This window comes from Budorcas taxicolor, chromosome 12, assembly GCF_023091745.1.
Source record: "Budorcas taxicolor isolate Tak-1 chromosome 12, Takin1.1, whole genome shotgun sequence".
Classification (NCBI taxonomy): domain Eukaryota; kingdom Metazoa; phylum Chordata; class Mammalia; order Artiodactyla; family Bovidae; genus Budorcas; species Budorcas taxicolor.
In genome coordinates this window covers 63,829,432-63,845,347 of record NC_068921.1, presented here as the reverse complement: position 1 = coordinate 63,845,347, position 15,916 = coordinate 63,829,432, and positions in this window count along the sequence as shown.

Here is a 15,916-nt window from a genome sequence, read left to right as displayed (position 1 = left end):
ATGGTATTATTAATTCATGTATATTATCTCATTATCTTGTTTATGACACTTATCAATACCATTTCATTGGACATTTAATCAACTTTTAATTCACTGCAATTTTAAGTACTATACAAAAATTGCAAATGATATCCATTTTAGATGTTTTTCCCCAAAATGCATTTAAAGCAGTAGAATTACAGGATTTAAACTATTTCTTCAGATTAAACTCATGTAAGTCAAATTGTTTTTTGAAAAAAAAAAAAACTTAGATTATAAAAGCATCCTCCAAAAAATGATAATAGCATATATATATGAAAGGACAATGTTTGAACCTTAGAATATTAATATTGATTTAACAGATATTACACTTATTATTTTTAAAATTTTATTTAATTTTAGTTTATTGAGAATTTTGATACATAGACATTTCAAGTTATATACTGTTATTTATGCCATTTTCATTATATATACTCTTCTCATTTGTATTTTAAAGTGTAATGAGTGAACAATCTGGATAACAATGGCATGTAATTTTTCTATATGTCTTACTTTTTAATAATAATGTATATGACTATTTGGCCTTCCCTGATAGTTCAGCTGTAAAGAATCCACCTGCTAATTCAGGAGATGCAGGTTTAATCCCTGAGTTGGGAATATCCCCAGAGAAGGAAATGACAACCCACTCCAGTATTCTTGCCTGGGAAATTCCATGGATAGAGGTGTCTGGCGGGCTCCATACAGCCCATGGGGGGTCAAAAGAGTTGGACATGACTTAGCAAGTAAACAGCATATGACTATTTAATACCTGTGATAATATAAAAAATGACAAAAATACAAAATGGGAACCTAACAGTAACACTTTGTCTTTATACATAAATCCTTGACTACTTCAGTGACAATGAAACAAAATGACTTTCTTCTTATTGTTTTAAATGCAGTAAAAATCCAAACTGTATTGTATCCAGTAATTTCTATGCAGTAGTAATTTGTATTGAATTGTATGGAGTAATTTGAATGCAGTAATAACCCACAAAATAATTTAAATGTAGTTATGTAAATGCAGTAAAATAAAATAAAACTAAGAAAGAGTGACAGGAATATGACCAATCTCCAGAAAGGAGGAGCAGAGACATAAAAGATAAGAAAGGAGCTTGATATCAAGGCCTAGGGCTCAATCTGTATTTCTAGAAAGGGCTTCAACTCTTACATGAGAGAAAAGGAAATGAGTAGAGGCCACAAATTGGAAGGAGAGGGAGATAAACCCTCAAGCCTCTAATCTATGGCCAGCACATGTGAAGAAAAGCAACGTTTTGTATAGTTTGATTGTGGGAAAGCCTACTTGACTCAGAAAAGGTAGCCATTAATGTTCTAGCCCTTTAACAAGGTCAACAGCCAGTAATGAACTTCAGAAAGCATAGCCAAAAATCACATGAGGAAACTGATGAATAGAAGTCTGTGTCTTTAGAAGGAGACCAGCTTCCCACACCTAGCAGTGGGAGGTATTTTTACCAGGTGTGTGTGTGTGTCTGATCCTTTGTGACCCAGGTTCCTCTGTCCACGTGATTCTCCAGGCAACCATCCTGGAGTGAGTTGTTATTTCCTCCTCCAGGGGATCTTCCCAGTCCAGGGGATTGAACCCACATCTCCTGGGTCTCCTGCATTGCAGCAGATTCTTTACCACTGCGCCACCTGGGAAGCCCATTTTACCAGAGGAGGTGATGTTAAAGTGAGGTTTTGGTTATCACAGCCTTATTAGTGTACAGCAAAGCAGACAAAACTCCAGGTATGCAAGAAAGGAGGAAGCAAAGGATGACTCAACCTTTTCTCTAATAAGACCTGGGGCTGATATTTGTTATCTATTATTTTTTAAAGTAATTGTTGAGGAAATATTTGATCACGTAGATATACCAGTAAAATTAAAATCAGTGAAAAGGAGTCTTTTTATAGATGAGAATGAGAAGACAGGCAGAGAGAGATGAAGAAAAAGAAGGGAAGAAATATTTAGTCATCAAGACAATGAGTTAGGGAAAAATAAGTAGGACTGGACTTTAGTGAATTAGTCGATATATGTGTATCTCAAGAGGATACTCAAAATGATTTGAGAGATTAAAGTGAATTCACATAAATGGATATATGCTTTTAAATGCAATATTTTTCTTAAACAAAAGGTGGGTAAAAGTGGCAATGAAGATCAGATATCAGAATATAGAGGAAAATAACATTTTTTAAACTTCAAGTTATTTATTTCTTTTTAATTTTATTCCTAACAAACGTGTTACCTGTACGTTCTTAACTGAAATCTTCAGCATGCCATGCCATTCATTCTATTCTTTTTATATATGTATGTGTGTATATAAAGAGAGGAAGAAGAGGAAGAGAGACAGTGGGCTTAATAACCACTCTGATCATGGCTCAAAGTATCTTTTTCCGAAGTACTCCTTTTCCTCACTCTCAGCATGAGGTTTTTGCTCATATTAAGCTGTTCCATCTCAAATGCCAGCACTACTTGTAGGAAGGAAGTAGTAGTAGTAGAAGATCTTGAAGGAAGATCTTCTTTCTCATCAGCATGGAGTTACGTTATAGTGCCTCCCACTACGGCTCATTGCATCCTCAGTGCTTTTCCTCAAGCTGCTTGTTTGTTCTACCTCTCTTTGGTCTTCCTTGGGGCTTCCCTGATAGCTCAGTTGGTAGGGAACCTGTCTGCAATGCAGGAGACCCCGGTTCAATTCCTGGGTTGGGAAGATCCGCTGGTGACAGAATAGGCTACCCACTCCAGTAATCTTGGGCTTCCCTTGTGGCTCAGCTGGTAAAGAATCTGCCTGCAATGCGAGAGAACTGGGTTTGATCCTTGGGTTGGGAAGATCCCTTGAAGAAGGGAAATGCTACCCACTCCAGTATTTTAGCCTGGAGAATTCCATGGACTGTATAGTCCACGGGGTCACAAAGAGTCAGACACTGCTGAGAGACTTTCATTTCACTTCACTTTGCTTCCCTTCCCTTTGTTCTTCTTGAGGTTCTGTATTGTTACCTGTTCTTTTTCCATGCCCAAACCAGGCAAAGTATTTCAATGGTGTTTTTGATGCCAGGGATTGAGCTTGATAGAAAGCAATCTAGACGGAATCCTTACCATTCATCAGTCATTTTAAAAAGCAGTATAATTTCTTTATAAGAACGTTAGGATTTTGATACACATCCTCAAAGGAATATAATGAAAGTGATACAAACTTGGTCTGACATTTTATCCTTATTTACAATCTTATCAGTTTTACTCCATAGTTTTGCTTTGTACTTGGCCTCTTCCTAAAACAGTAAGAGATTGTAATAGAGGATCCAGGGTAGTTCAAACAGTAAAGAATCTGCCTGCAATGTGGAGACCTGGGTTCAATCCCTGGGTTGGGAAGATCCCCTGAGAAGGGCATGGCAACCCACTCAAATATTCTTGCCTGGAGAATTCCATGGACAGAGGATCCTGGTGGGCTATTGCCCATTGGGGTCACAAAGAGTTGGACTAACACACACGCATACTGTGAGTGACTAATACACACACACACACACACACACACACACACACACACACACTGGAGAGGATTAGAATAGAAAATTGACTTCTTAGAGCTGTTGGATTCTAGACTTCTGTATTAGTCTTATTTTATATTTGGTCCCATACTCTTGCTACTCTAGTTGGTCTTGATATTGGCCAATCTGCCCATTATGTGTGCAACATATACATGAATGAGGAAAATGAGTGTCTCTTTCAAGCAAATGGTATTTCACATCTCTCTGCCTTTACACGGAGAAGGCAATGGCACCTCACTCCAGTACTCTTGCCTTGAAAATCCCACGGACAGAGGAGCCTGGTGGGCTGCAGTCCATGGGGTCGATAAGAGTAGGACATGACTGAGCGACTTCACTTTCACTTTTCACTTTTGTGCATTGGAGAAGAACATGGCAACTCACTCCAGAGTTCTTGCCTGGAGAATCCCAGGGACAGGGGAGCCTGGTGGGCTGCCATCTATGGGGTCGCACAGAGTCGGACGCGACTGAAGAGACTTAGCAGCAGCAGCAGCTGCCTTTACAGATAAAAGTATTAATATTGTCAGCACTCTGTATTCAGCCTTTAGTTGTATTAAATTATTAGTTGTGTGATCTTGAACTTGTGATTTGATCCCTTATTTTGTCAAATGTATGGAATTTATAATTTCTCAAATTTACCAAAGAATAATGAGATAATAGTAATGACACCTAGTCAATAAAATGAAGATTAGAATTATAATTTACCTTAATAATTTAACTTAAAATTCTGACACATGGTAAGTGCTCCAGAAACAATACTTACTATTTTGTTCACTGTGGTATTCATTGGGATTTTGATACATATCCTCAAAGGAATATAATGAAAGTGAGATAAACTTGGTCTGACATTTTATCTCTGCTTATGGTATCAATGTGTCCTCCTGTCTTTTAAGCTTAATTTTTTAGTCATTCTTCCTTTACAGCAACATCCTAGCTTTCTACTTTGCTCAGTAAGCAAATTTTTTGAAATAACACTCTACATTCTATCTTCTTTTTAAACTACGGATATTCTTCATAAACAATTTCGAGATGGCTTAAACATATATAACTCTCTTGAAAGTTCACCTGTGACCTAGTAAGTTCTAAATCATATTTTACAAACTCTTTGAAGCATTTGATAAGGCATTTTATCTAACAGTGTCACCTCTGACTTAACCCTCAGGCCAGGTAAAAGTACCTGATGAGAGAGCAAGTCAAGAGGCCAGCTTCCTCTCTGAGGCTAGTGAAGGTTGAGCTCCCCAGCTTATGAAGTGAAATTTCATGAGATTTCACATGAAACACTATAAGATGTACTGCCTGTCTGAGGATGTGTTTACATACAGATGAAAGTCTCCCACCTACCCTGAAAAACCAAATCAAAGCACAGAACAAAAAAAAACAATGCTGGAAAGAGCAAAGAAAAGTATGTGAGCCGATCTGCTGGATTGTTGGCTGAATTTGTGCTGGTCTTTGTATCATCACAGGGTACATGTCTGGAGTTGTAAATTAAATAATTTCTTCAATACAGGATCTACATGGATGAAACTTCAAAAGCTACTATATGTGGATAAGTGAGGAAAGAAACAAAGATGGTGAAAGGGGAATCAAATCAAGATAAGCTTATAAAACAGAACAAAATAGAAAAAAGGTATATAAAAAATAAGTAAAGGGTAAGTATAAAACATTATGTAAATCTTCTTGAGATGGATTTATTCCAGGTGGGAAAAAAAGTGAATTTACAAAATGAGTACAAAATAATTGCATGTAGAACATTTAAGAAGGTAAAAGGGGAAACAATGCCCCATTCCAACATTATTTAAAAGAGAAACATAAAAAGTTTTCCTTCCTGACCGTCTGCCTTACAGATTTCAAGCTCCAACGTCACATAAGATGGCAACATCCTTAAAAAAACAGCTTTTCACTTCCTTCTAGTAGTTCTACTTTTCTGATTTAACATGAATTGATAGTGAATTTGGTATCAAAATTGTTTCCAGAAAACAAGCTGGATAGATAAATTCTATGAATTGATTCTTAGTTATCTGGACTTGTGTTTCTATCACTTAATGGCCACTCAGTAGCAATATATTTACGCAGATAGACACATAGTAATCAACTGGCAGAATGTTCATTTTGTATTCCTGCAGTGCTGGGCTCTGGTGATGAAGTGAAAGTGAAAGTTGCTCAGTTGTGACAGACTCTTTGCTACCCCATGGACTATATAGTCCGTGGAATTCTCCAGGCCAAAATACTGGAGTGGGTAGCGTTTCCCTTCTCCAGGGGGTCTTCCCAATCCAGGGATTGAACCCAGGTCTCCCTCATGCTATAAACATAAAATATATTATCACAGGTCAAGTGCATATGGTCATATATTACAGCCAGAGAAAGAGCAGAAAAAGGTGGTGCTGTTATTATGACTGTTGTTATCATTGGTGGTAGTAAGAGCAGCATTAGCATTAGTAGGAGTCCAAGTGTTGTGGTTTAGTCACTAATTCGTGTCCAACTCTTTTGCAACCGCATGGATTGTAGCCCGCCAGGCTCCTCTGTCCATGGGACTTCCCAGGCAAGATTACTGGAGTGGGTTGCCATTCCCTTCTCCAGGGGATCTTCCCAATCCAGGGATTGAACACAGGTCTCTCTCATTGCAGGCAGATTCTTTAGCAGCTGAGCCACAAGGGAAGCCCAAGAATACTGGAATGGGTAGCCTATCCAGTCACAGTGGATCCTCCCAACCCAGGAATTGAACTGGGTCCCCTGCATTGCAGGCAGATTCTTTACCAACTGAGCTATCAGGGAAGCCCTGGCTCTGGTGATGGAGAGTTGTTAACCCCAAGTCAGGAATACTTCCACACTCCTGTTCCTTTCACAAAACGTTGAGACTACTACATGTATACTTTGGGTTTTCCATGTCAGTAAACTAATTGGCAAAGAAACAGGTCACTATATTGATGACTGATTTTGATAATTGAGGCAGAATTGGGGTTGTTACTCTGCAGGAGGGATAATGAAGAGTATGTCTAAAATGTTAAAAGTCTTCTAGGGCTGTTACTTAATACTCCCATATCCAGTGATTAAAGTCAAGGGGAAACTACAATGACCCAGGTAGACAGTGTGGTTCATGCCCTAGGCAGTAAGACTTGGGTCCTCCCAGCTAACTGGGGTCCTTGGAACAAAGACGTAGAGAATGGCTAGTGGAGGAAAGTAATTATTAAGAACAACTCCAACTATGAGAAGAATTGCAGAGACAAAAACTGCAGTAGTTGTCAGCAGTTCTTTCTTGTTTTGATATGAATACATTTGTGTGTGTGTATGTGTTACGGCTTTGTTAAATTAACAAATGTTAAGTAAAATTCCCAGCATCAGTGTTGGATGGTGAAGCAAGGTTCAACAAAAGAGCATAAGAGAAATTGAAATAGAGATGTTTATTACTCACAGGTCCTGGAGGAAGTACTTAACATGCCTTGAGAGGTCACATGGGGAGGTCAGGGCAGCATGGAGGCAAAGTGGGAGACAGGACCTAGGACAGTGCTTTTCCTAGGGTCTGTAGTTAGAGTGCTTTGATGTTCCAGGGCTGAGGCCAGATTACTCAGTTTAAACCAAAAATTATAGGGTTTTGGTGAAACGTCACAGGATACACCAATGGAAGACCTTGGGGAAAAGGAGACTATTTACCACAAGGGCTGTTGGTAATGTCAGCTCAAGAATTTGTATTTGTTTGTGACTCTTCAGATTGTTTCCTAGGGTGCTTGAGCATGAGGGGCTAGGGTTAATGTAAAGTCACACAGTTTGCTTGGCCGAAAAAAAAAAAAAAAATACCGTGGAGGTAGAGCAGCTTAAACTCTGGACCATGTGTATATATGCAAGTTTCCCTCTAATCTTTCCCCTACTCAAAACAATATAGTATGATAATAGTAGTTAACCTTATATCTCAGTATTTTAAGTTATAAACTTACCCATCTGCCATGGCGGGAGACATAAGATATGCGGGTGCAATCCCTGGATTGGGAAGACTACAGGACAGGGAAATAACAACCCACTCCAGTGCTCTTGCCTGGAGAATCCCAAGGTCAGAGTAGCTTGGCGAGCTACAGTCCATAGGGTCGCAAAGAGTCATACACAACTGAAGCGACTTAGCAGTAGCAAACAAATTATAAATAGGATACTGAGACTTAAGGAGAAAAATAATGAATACCAACTAAAGGTGGAAAAGAGCTTTAGTATCTTCTTTTGGGGAAAGAGTAAGCTTGCTTGCAATTACCTGTAGAATAACTGCATCGGGTCTTGTGGAACATGACTATCTTATTGTTTTATTCAGAAGCTAACCTGATTTTCGGAGCCCTGTTTGAATGCTGGGGTCATTAGTTGTGCTGTGGTGGCTTCATTGTACCTGTGGTGGCTCTGCTAAATTGTCTCCTCGGATTTCTTTCCTGATATACTCTGGTTAGGGAAGGGCACAAGGATAGTCTGTGTGTGATCTGGAAGGTGAAAACGAAGCAATGCCCATATTGCTTCCATAATCAGAAGGCTGGTGAAGACGCACCATATGTTCTTTCCGCTCAGCCAAGTTGTTGCTTATCTGCTGGCTCACCTCCTTGGCACAGAGCAGTAGCTTGGCAGAATCTGTTCCACCTTGCCCAGCTCTTAAGCTAGATGCATATTTAGGCCTATGATGAAGTTTGCCAACTTTCCTGCAGGACACCAACATCATCAAATTTGGAGATGGTGAGAGACAAATACGGTTGGTTTTCAGTTTTCTGGCAGCTTGCAGTTTGTTGCAATTTGTCCATGTCTTCCCCAACTTTCCATCCATACTCCCTTTTTGACTGTCTGCCCTTTGTACCTCAAGGTTCAGCATCAGATGAAAACACAAAAGACATACAGAGTCTTTTCACTCAGCTGTCACACTCAAATTTCTGCAGCATTGCATATAAAGAGTCTGCTTCTCTTACAGAATTCTGACTGGTACACTGGCCTACCAGATATTAAACCTTAATCTGAAGCCTCTACATTTAAAATAATAATTTGCTGAAAGATGAGTAGTAGACATTGAAACGGAAGAGAAAGTTTATATATGGAATCACTTCAGATGGAAATGTAACATGAGCTAAAAGCAGCATCTCAAATTAGTGTAGAAATGGTGAACCAAAAATATACGGTGTTGAGATAACTGGATAGCTATTTTGGAAAGAAGATAAAATTGGATCCATACGTCATGGTGTATATGGGGCTAAATCCTAAATGGATCCAGAATCTACATTTTAAAAAGGGAATTATGTAAATACTGAAAAAGGAAAACATGCATGCACTAACTAGGTGACTTCTATCATATACCAGATATAGGAAAAATCTTCCTAGTTTGACACTAAAAATTCCAGAATCTATGAAAGTCTGTATAGATAAATTCAGCTGCTTATTATCAACCACTTTTTATCTGTGTGAATATGAGAATTTAGAGTTCACTGTGTATAAAATATGATTAATATAATTATAACAAATACACATGTTATAAACATGAAATATATTATCATAGGTCAAGTGCGTATGGTCATATATTACAGCCAGAGAAAGAACAGAAAAAGGTGGTGCTGTTATTATGATTGTTGTTATCATTGGTGGTAGTAAGAGCAGCATTAGCATTAGTAGGAGTCCAAGTGTTGAGCTTAGTCTCTAAGTCGTGTCCAGCTCTTTTGCAATCCCATGGATTGTAGCCCACCAGGCTCCTCTGTCCATGGGACTTCCCAGGCAAGATTACTGGAGTGAGTTGCCATTCCCTTCTCCAGGGGATCTTCCCGACCCAGGGAATGATCCTGAATCTCCTGCATTGGCGGGCAGATTCTATACTACTGAGCTACAGGGAAGCCCAGGTATTCTATTATATCAGTGTAGGTTTAAGATAATTTTATTCTAAGGAGAAACAAGGACTAAAACTATGGATATATATATATGATAAAAATATGACTTAAAAACACAATTGTGAAATATATAAACATTTCTGGGTTGAAATATGACCGCTATCTGATTAGCCCAGATGGCCTGTCAAATAAAATTTGAAAGATTTGACAGAAACTGTGGTACCATTTTGAAAGACACATTGAATAGTTTTTATGATAAGCTGTTAATTAAAGTCAATTGAAGACACAAAAATTTTGGATCTTAATGGAAGACCCAAAAGTTTTAAAACATTATTAAAATTCTCTAGTAATATCTGAGACACTAATTAAAACAAAAGAGATATAAAAATCATTTTTGTATTTAATTCTCTTAACTGTTTAAAAGAAACCAATCATTATTTCTTTCTCTTCTAATTTCAAAAGTTTCATACACCCATAACAAAACAAGCTAATATGCTTTGTTGCTTTTCTGTCTAGCCTAATGATATGCTTACAGATTTGAAATCATTGTACTTTCCTCAACAATCTTTAATGAAGATATATTGCTTCTAATCTCACATAAAGCTGTCTTCCATATCACAAAATTGCATAAAAGCATAATACATGAAGCTCTGTAATTAAAGATGCCTGTATAGCAGCAGTTTGTTTCTCCTAAATATTCTATTATTATAGGAAAAATAAACATATTTAACTTAATAAAATAATTTACAAATCAGGCAAAATGTAATTAAGAGGAGTAAAGAAATGCAGGAAAATGGCACTTTGATTTAAGATCAAAGTCTGGGTAAATGAATATCCTGATGCATTGAAATAAAGCACAGGATACAGGATTGCATTTGTGGTCATCTCACGTTTTATAAAGTGTTTTACTTGGATTTTTATGTTTCATATTTTTTTAAAGGAAGAAGGCATGTAATTTACTGGGGTATGCACTATTTTTTAGTGCTTGTTCTTTGGGGACAGAGCCTCTATGAAATAGCAAGCATTTCTCTCAGGAGTGGTATAGTAAACCATGATAAACATGACTATCTTACTTGAATTAAGGAAACAGCTTGGCTTTTTTCACTTAGGATACTATCGGCACTATTACTGTTGTTGTCTAGTGGCCAGGTTGTGTCTGACTCTTCTGTGACACCATGGCCTGTAGCCCGCCTGTGATGGACAAGAAATCCCTTAGATTTGGAGTCATAGGACGCCAAGTCAAGTGGCAGCTACTGTGTCTTTATTACTTTTGAATCTCTTGCATGATGACTGAAATCGAATCTGTTCATTTGAAAAAGTGACATCATTAAATACCTCATATATTTGGAATATGATTAAATCAGAGATATATGTCTAAAGCACAATGTAGATCATAAAGTAACATCAAAATATTCCCTATTATTAATATGATGCTACCTCAAAAATGTGTTTATTAAATCTTTCATTTCCTGGATCCTAGACAACCCTATGTAGAGTAGATAATTTTTTAATTCAATTCTCCATGAGGATATGGTTGAGATTTTTTTCATGTCCCCTTATAACCAATTTTAAACACTTAGACATTATCTAATCCAAGTGTTTCCAAGACTAACTTACTGAAAATATATTTGGTTCTGTTTCAGGTATATCTTAGAGTCATGTTTATTTGTAACCTGGGTAGAACTACATCTAAGTGAGGGTTTAAAAATATTCTCCGAGCATCATTTGAGGATGCCACGTTTGTTGTATGTTCATTTAATTTTCACATAATTTTTTGAAATAATCTGAAATCTCAAACTTTTCTCTTCCAGCTTTTCAAATATTACTTTTGGGAAGAAATATATGAGTATTCACATTTATAATAATAAAACTCACTGTGGTATCACTACCACAGTATGAGAAATGGACAGTTGTATCTCCATTTTTCATACAAAAGGACATGCAGAAGGTATACACACACACATCGTCCAACAATGCATCACTAGTAAATGGTGGAGTGGCCTTGCAAACACAAGTGTTTGGATTGGAGTATACTGCTAAGTATATTGCTATACTTAGCCAAACTATAAGGCAGATCTCACTAGTACTGTAATAAATGGAGTATTTTGTCTTCCTGTATCATTGTTTTCACACAGACAGAGCAATCTCATTAACTTTTCACTGGGGTACCTACTACTTACATTGACTACTTCAGTTGTCACCTCTCAGATACAAGATTATTTACATTTAAGTAAATTAGAGTTTGCACTGGATAATAAGTGCTTCCCAGGTGACACTAGTGGTAAAGAACCCACCTGCCAATGTGGGATACTCAGGAGACCTGGGTTTGATCCCTGGTTGGGAAGATCCCCCGTAGAAGGGCATTGCAACCCACCCCAGTATTCTTGCCTGGAGAGTCCTTGGACAGAGGAGCCTGGCAGGCTACAGTCCATTGGGTAACAAGAGTCTGACATGACTGAAGTGACTTAGCACTTGATAATAGGACAGGAATCAAGAAAGATACACATTTTCCTTGACCTTTGAACAAGGACAAGTTTAGTGACACTGAAAGCTGCATGGTGAAACATTCACCTACAGTCTTTCTTCTATAACCACAGAGCACTGGATCCAGGACTTGCCTTCAGATTTCAAAATCTGGGGATGTTCAAGTCCCAGGGTCAGCCCTCTGTATCTGTGGTTCAACATCATTGGATTCAGCAAGTGGATCATCTAGTACTGAGTTTATTGGAAAACAACGACAACAACAACAACTGTGTGTCAGTCGACTCATGCAATTCAAATACATGTTGTTCAAGGGTCAACTTATGTTGTTGTACAACCGAATAGCTAGATGGCAGGGAGAGTAACTAATACACTTCACTATTTATTTTCACATTTTAAAACATATCTATTGCATTGTCCCATATGATATTTCTACTTTTATATTTAACTTGTACATTTTTATGAGTGACAAGAATTGTTAAATTTTAAAAAATGATACATTTACAGAATCTCTGAATATTTTTAAGGAATCCTTAGAACATTCTTATTTCACTATTTTTTGAAATGCATGGCTCATTCACTGCACAATTTTATTTATTTATTTTCTATCCTATAATAAGCAGGAGCTTTATGAGTTAAGATTTATATGTAATTATCTAAAGTAAGAAACAGAAGGCATTGCTGATTTGTGTCTCCAGATTTTTTATGTTCAAATGAAAAACATTATATAGTTCCTTGCTATATATAGTACACATCCAGTGAGGTTATAATCACTTTTGGAAAATATTTTCTCCAGTGTTAAAACTATAAACAACTCATAAAACTAAAACATCCTAGTCATCATTTCAATTCATAAAACTTCAACTAAAAATACTAAGTCACCTCTTGCATTGATATAAATTAAAACAAAATATATTAATTGCACATATTAATATTGTTAGATGGTGATTGCAGCCATGCAATTAAAATACACTTACTCCTTGGAAGGAAAGTTATGACCAACCTAGCCAGTGTATTGAAAAGCAGAGACATTACTTTGTCAACAAAGGTTCATCTAGTCAAGGCCATGGTTTTTCCAGTGGTCATGTATGGATGTGAGAGCTGGATTATAAAGAAAGCTGAGAGCTGAAGAATTGATGCTTTTGAACTGTGGTGTTGGAGAAGACTCTTGAGGGTCCTTTGGACTGCAAGGAGATCCAACCAGTCCATTCTAAAGGAAATCAGTCCTGAATATTCATTGGAAGGACTGATGTTGAAGCTGAAACTCCAATACTTTGGCCACCTGATGCAAACAGCTGACTCATTTGAAAAGACCCTGATGCTGGGAAAGATTGAGAGCAGGAGGAGAAGGGGATGACAGAGAATGAGATGGTTGAATGGCATCACTGACTCAATGGACATGGGTTTGGGTGAACTCCAGGAGTTGGTGATGGACAGAGAGGCCTGGTGTGCAAAGAGTTGGACATGACTGAGTGACTGAACTGAACTGATATGTTCTTTTAACCTAAATTACTTTATACTTTTTGTCTATAATTCAAAACTTCTCTATTTTAGATTTACAGGTTTTCATTTTTTATAATCCATTCTAAATGCATCCTAGATTACTTTTGATATTTTTATCATATCTAACATGTAGCTGGAGGATTATTTATTTTTGATTGTTTATTTGAAGGCACAAACAATCTGTGTTATATCATCTTCTTTAAGTTAAAGATCTATAGATTTTAAGATACAATTCATGCAATAAAATAAATTAAGCAATTATAATTTTAGAAAAATATAGAAAATGATGGTCAAATTGCTGAAATTATTTCTGTGGGTCATGTTAACATGAATTGTTGATTACTTAATATGTGCGGAATCACAGTTTTTGAGAGCAGTCTTTCAGACTTATTCTGGATCCAGAAGGAATTCTTGTCTTTCTCACTAGTTTTATCTAATAAATTAGCTGGCTACATTTAGCTTGTTGCTCACATGGAACTACCAGCTCCCAATTGCTTGCCACCAAATCTCCACTGATTTTGAGAATACCCTTAGGCTGGAACTTTCCAAAATTCTGTTCCAAAAAAGTTGACTCACCTGGGGAGAGTTTCAGACCTGTCTATTGTGGTGGCCTGCCTCTCCCTCTGGGAAAATCTCTGAGCTGCTACTCCAGAGCTGGGCGCTGGGACTGGGGGCACTTTCTCTCAGGTTGACACCCCTGTTCTGTGAGCCAGGAGCTGGTCAGGAGCGCTGGTCTCTATTCAGGTCTTGCTTCTCTGAGTATGGAACCTCCCACCCCACAACTGAACTGAAATGAGGGCTATTGGGGTTCCAGTCTCCAGCCTGCTATGTCTGGTGTAGAAGTTCCATCCTGTGAGGGAGTACTGGATGTAAAAGGGAATCTCTCAACCCTGGGCTGCTCTTGCTTCTAATTTAGTCTCTGAAACATGGATTTGGGGAGGTGAGACATGCTGGTGCTCTGCCTCCCTTGGGGATACACTACTGTCCTTGAGTGGAATCTATGGGAGAGATTCTTAAGTCACCCACTTAGAATGTAGGTTCCATCTCATTCATTGTGGAAGTGGAGTCATGGCTCAAATGCCACAGACTCACAATTTTACAGGATTCATTTAGTAGGTTTTCTTCAATACACGCTTTATATTTATTATATGCCTTTAGGTCAATTTACAATGATTTTAAATGGTTGGTTGGTGTTCATTTATTTATTTGTTTTTCTAATTTTTACCATTTATGAATCTTTTAGCTGGGTAAGAGTCCAGATATTTCCCCAAGGCACAATTCCAAAAGTCATCTTTCCCAAATAGTTATTTGAAAATGCTTAAGTAAGCTTCAGAACACAGAAAAAGTAAAGACTGGAAACATACTGTAGGCAGGGTGAAGAGCATAAGCAAAGTTTCCAATGAGATTGTGAATACAGGACACATTTAAGGAACAGAGAGTCCAGTTTCATAGAAACATTAGGGTCACAGGGAAGTGTTGAAAGAAGAGACTGGGAAGACAGGATCACAGTTTCCACCAAGGAAAATAGAGGAATGCATGCTGGGTGTCCACTTAGACAGCAAGGAGATCAAACCAGTTGAACCTAAGGGAAATCAACCTTGAATATTCATTGAAAGGACTGATACTGAATCTGAAGCTCCAAAAGTTTATTCGCCTTATGTGAGGAACCAAATCATTAGAAAAGACCCTGATTCTGGGAAAGATTGAAGGCAGGAGGAGAAGGGGATGACAGGGTATGAGATGGTTGGATGGCATCCCAACTGAATGGACATGTGTTTGAGCAAACTTTGGGAGATAGTGAGGAAAGGGAAACCCGGTATGCTGCAGTCCATGGGGTCACAAAGAGTTGGACATGACTTAGTCACTGAACAACAACAATGTTTAATTTGGTAGATAGTATAATATTACTGGTGACTTTAACAAATAGATTAACATTTGGGCTTTTTTAGAATTTTATTTTTAATTGGAATATAATTACAATGCTGTGTTAGTTTCTTCTGTACAACATGAATCAGCTCCAACCAGTCCATTCTAAAGATCAGTCCTGGGTGTTCATTGGAAGCACTGATGCTAAAGCTGAAACTCCAATACTTTGGCCACCTCATGTGAACAGTTGACCAATTGGAAAAGACTCTGATGCTGGGAGCGATTGGGGGCAGGAGAAGGGGACGACAAAGGATGAGATGGCTGGATGGCATCACCGACTAGATGGACATGAGTTCGAGTAGACTCCGGGAGTTGGTGATGGACAGGGAGGCCTGGCGTGCTGCGATTCATGGGGTTGCAAAGAGTCGGACACGACTGAGCGACTGAACTGAACTGAACTGATACATACATCCCCCCCTGCCACCCCACTCCCCAATCCCACACTTCTAGATCATCACAGAGCACCTGGCTGAGCTCACTGTGCTCTACAGCAGCTTCGCACTAGCTAGCTGTTTCACATGCGGTAGTGCATATATGTCAATGCTACTCTCGCAATTCGTCCCACCCTTTCCCCTCCCTGTGCCCACAAGTCCACTTGCTACATTCGCATCTCTATTCCTGCC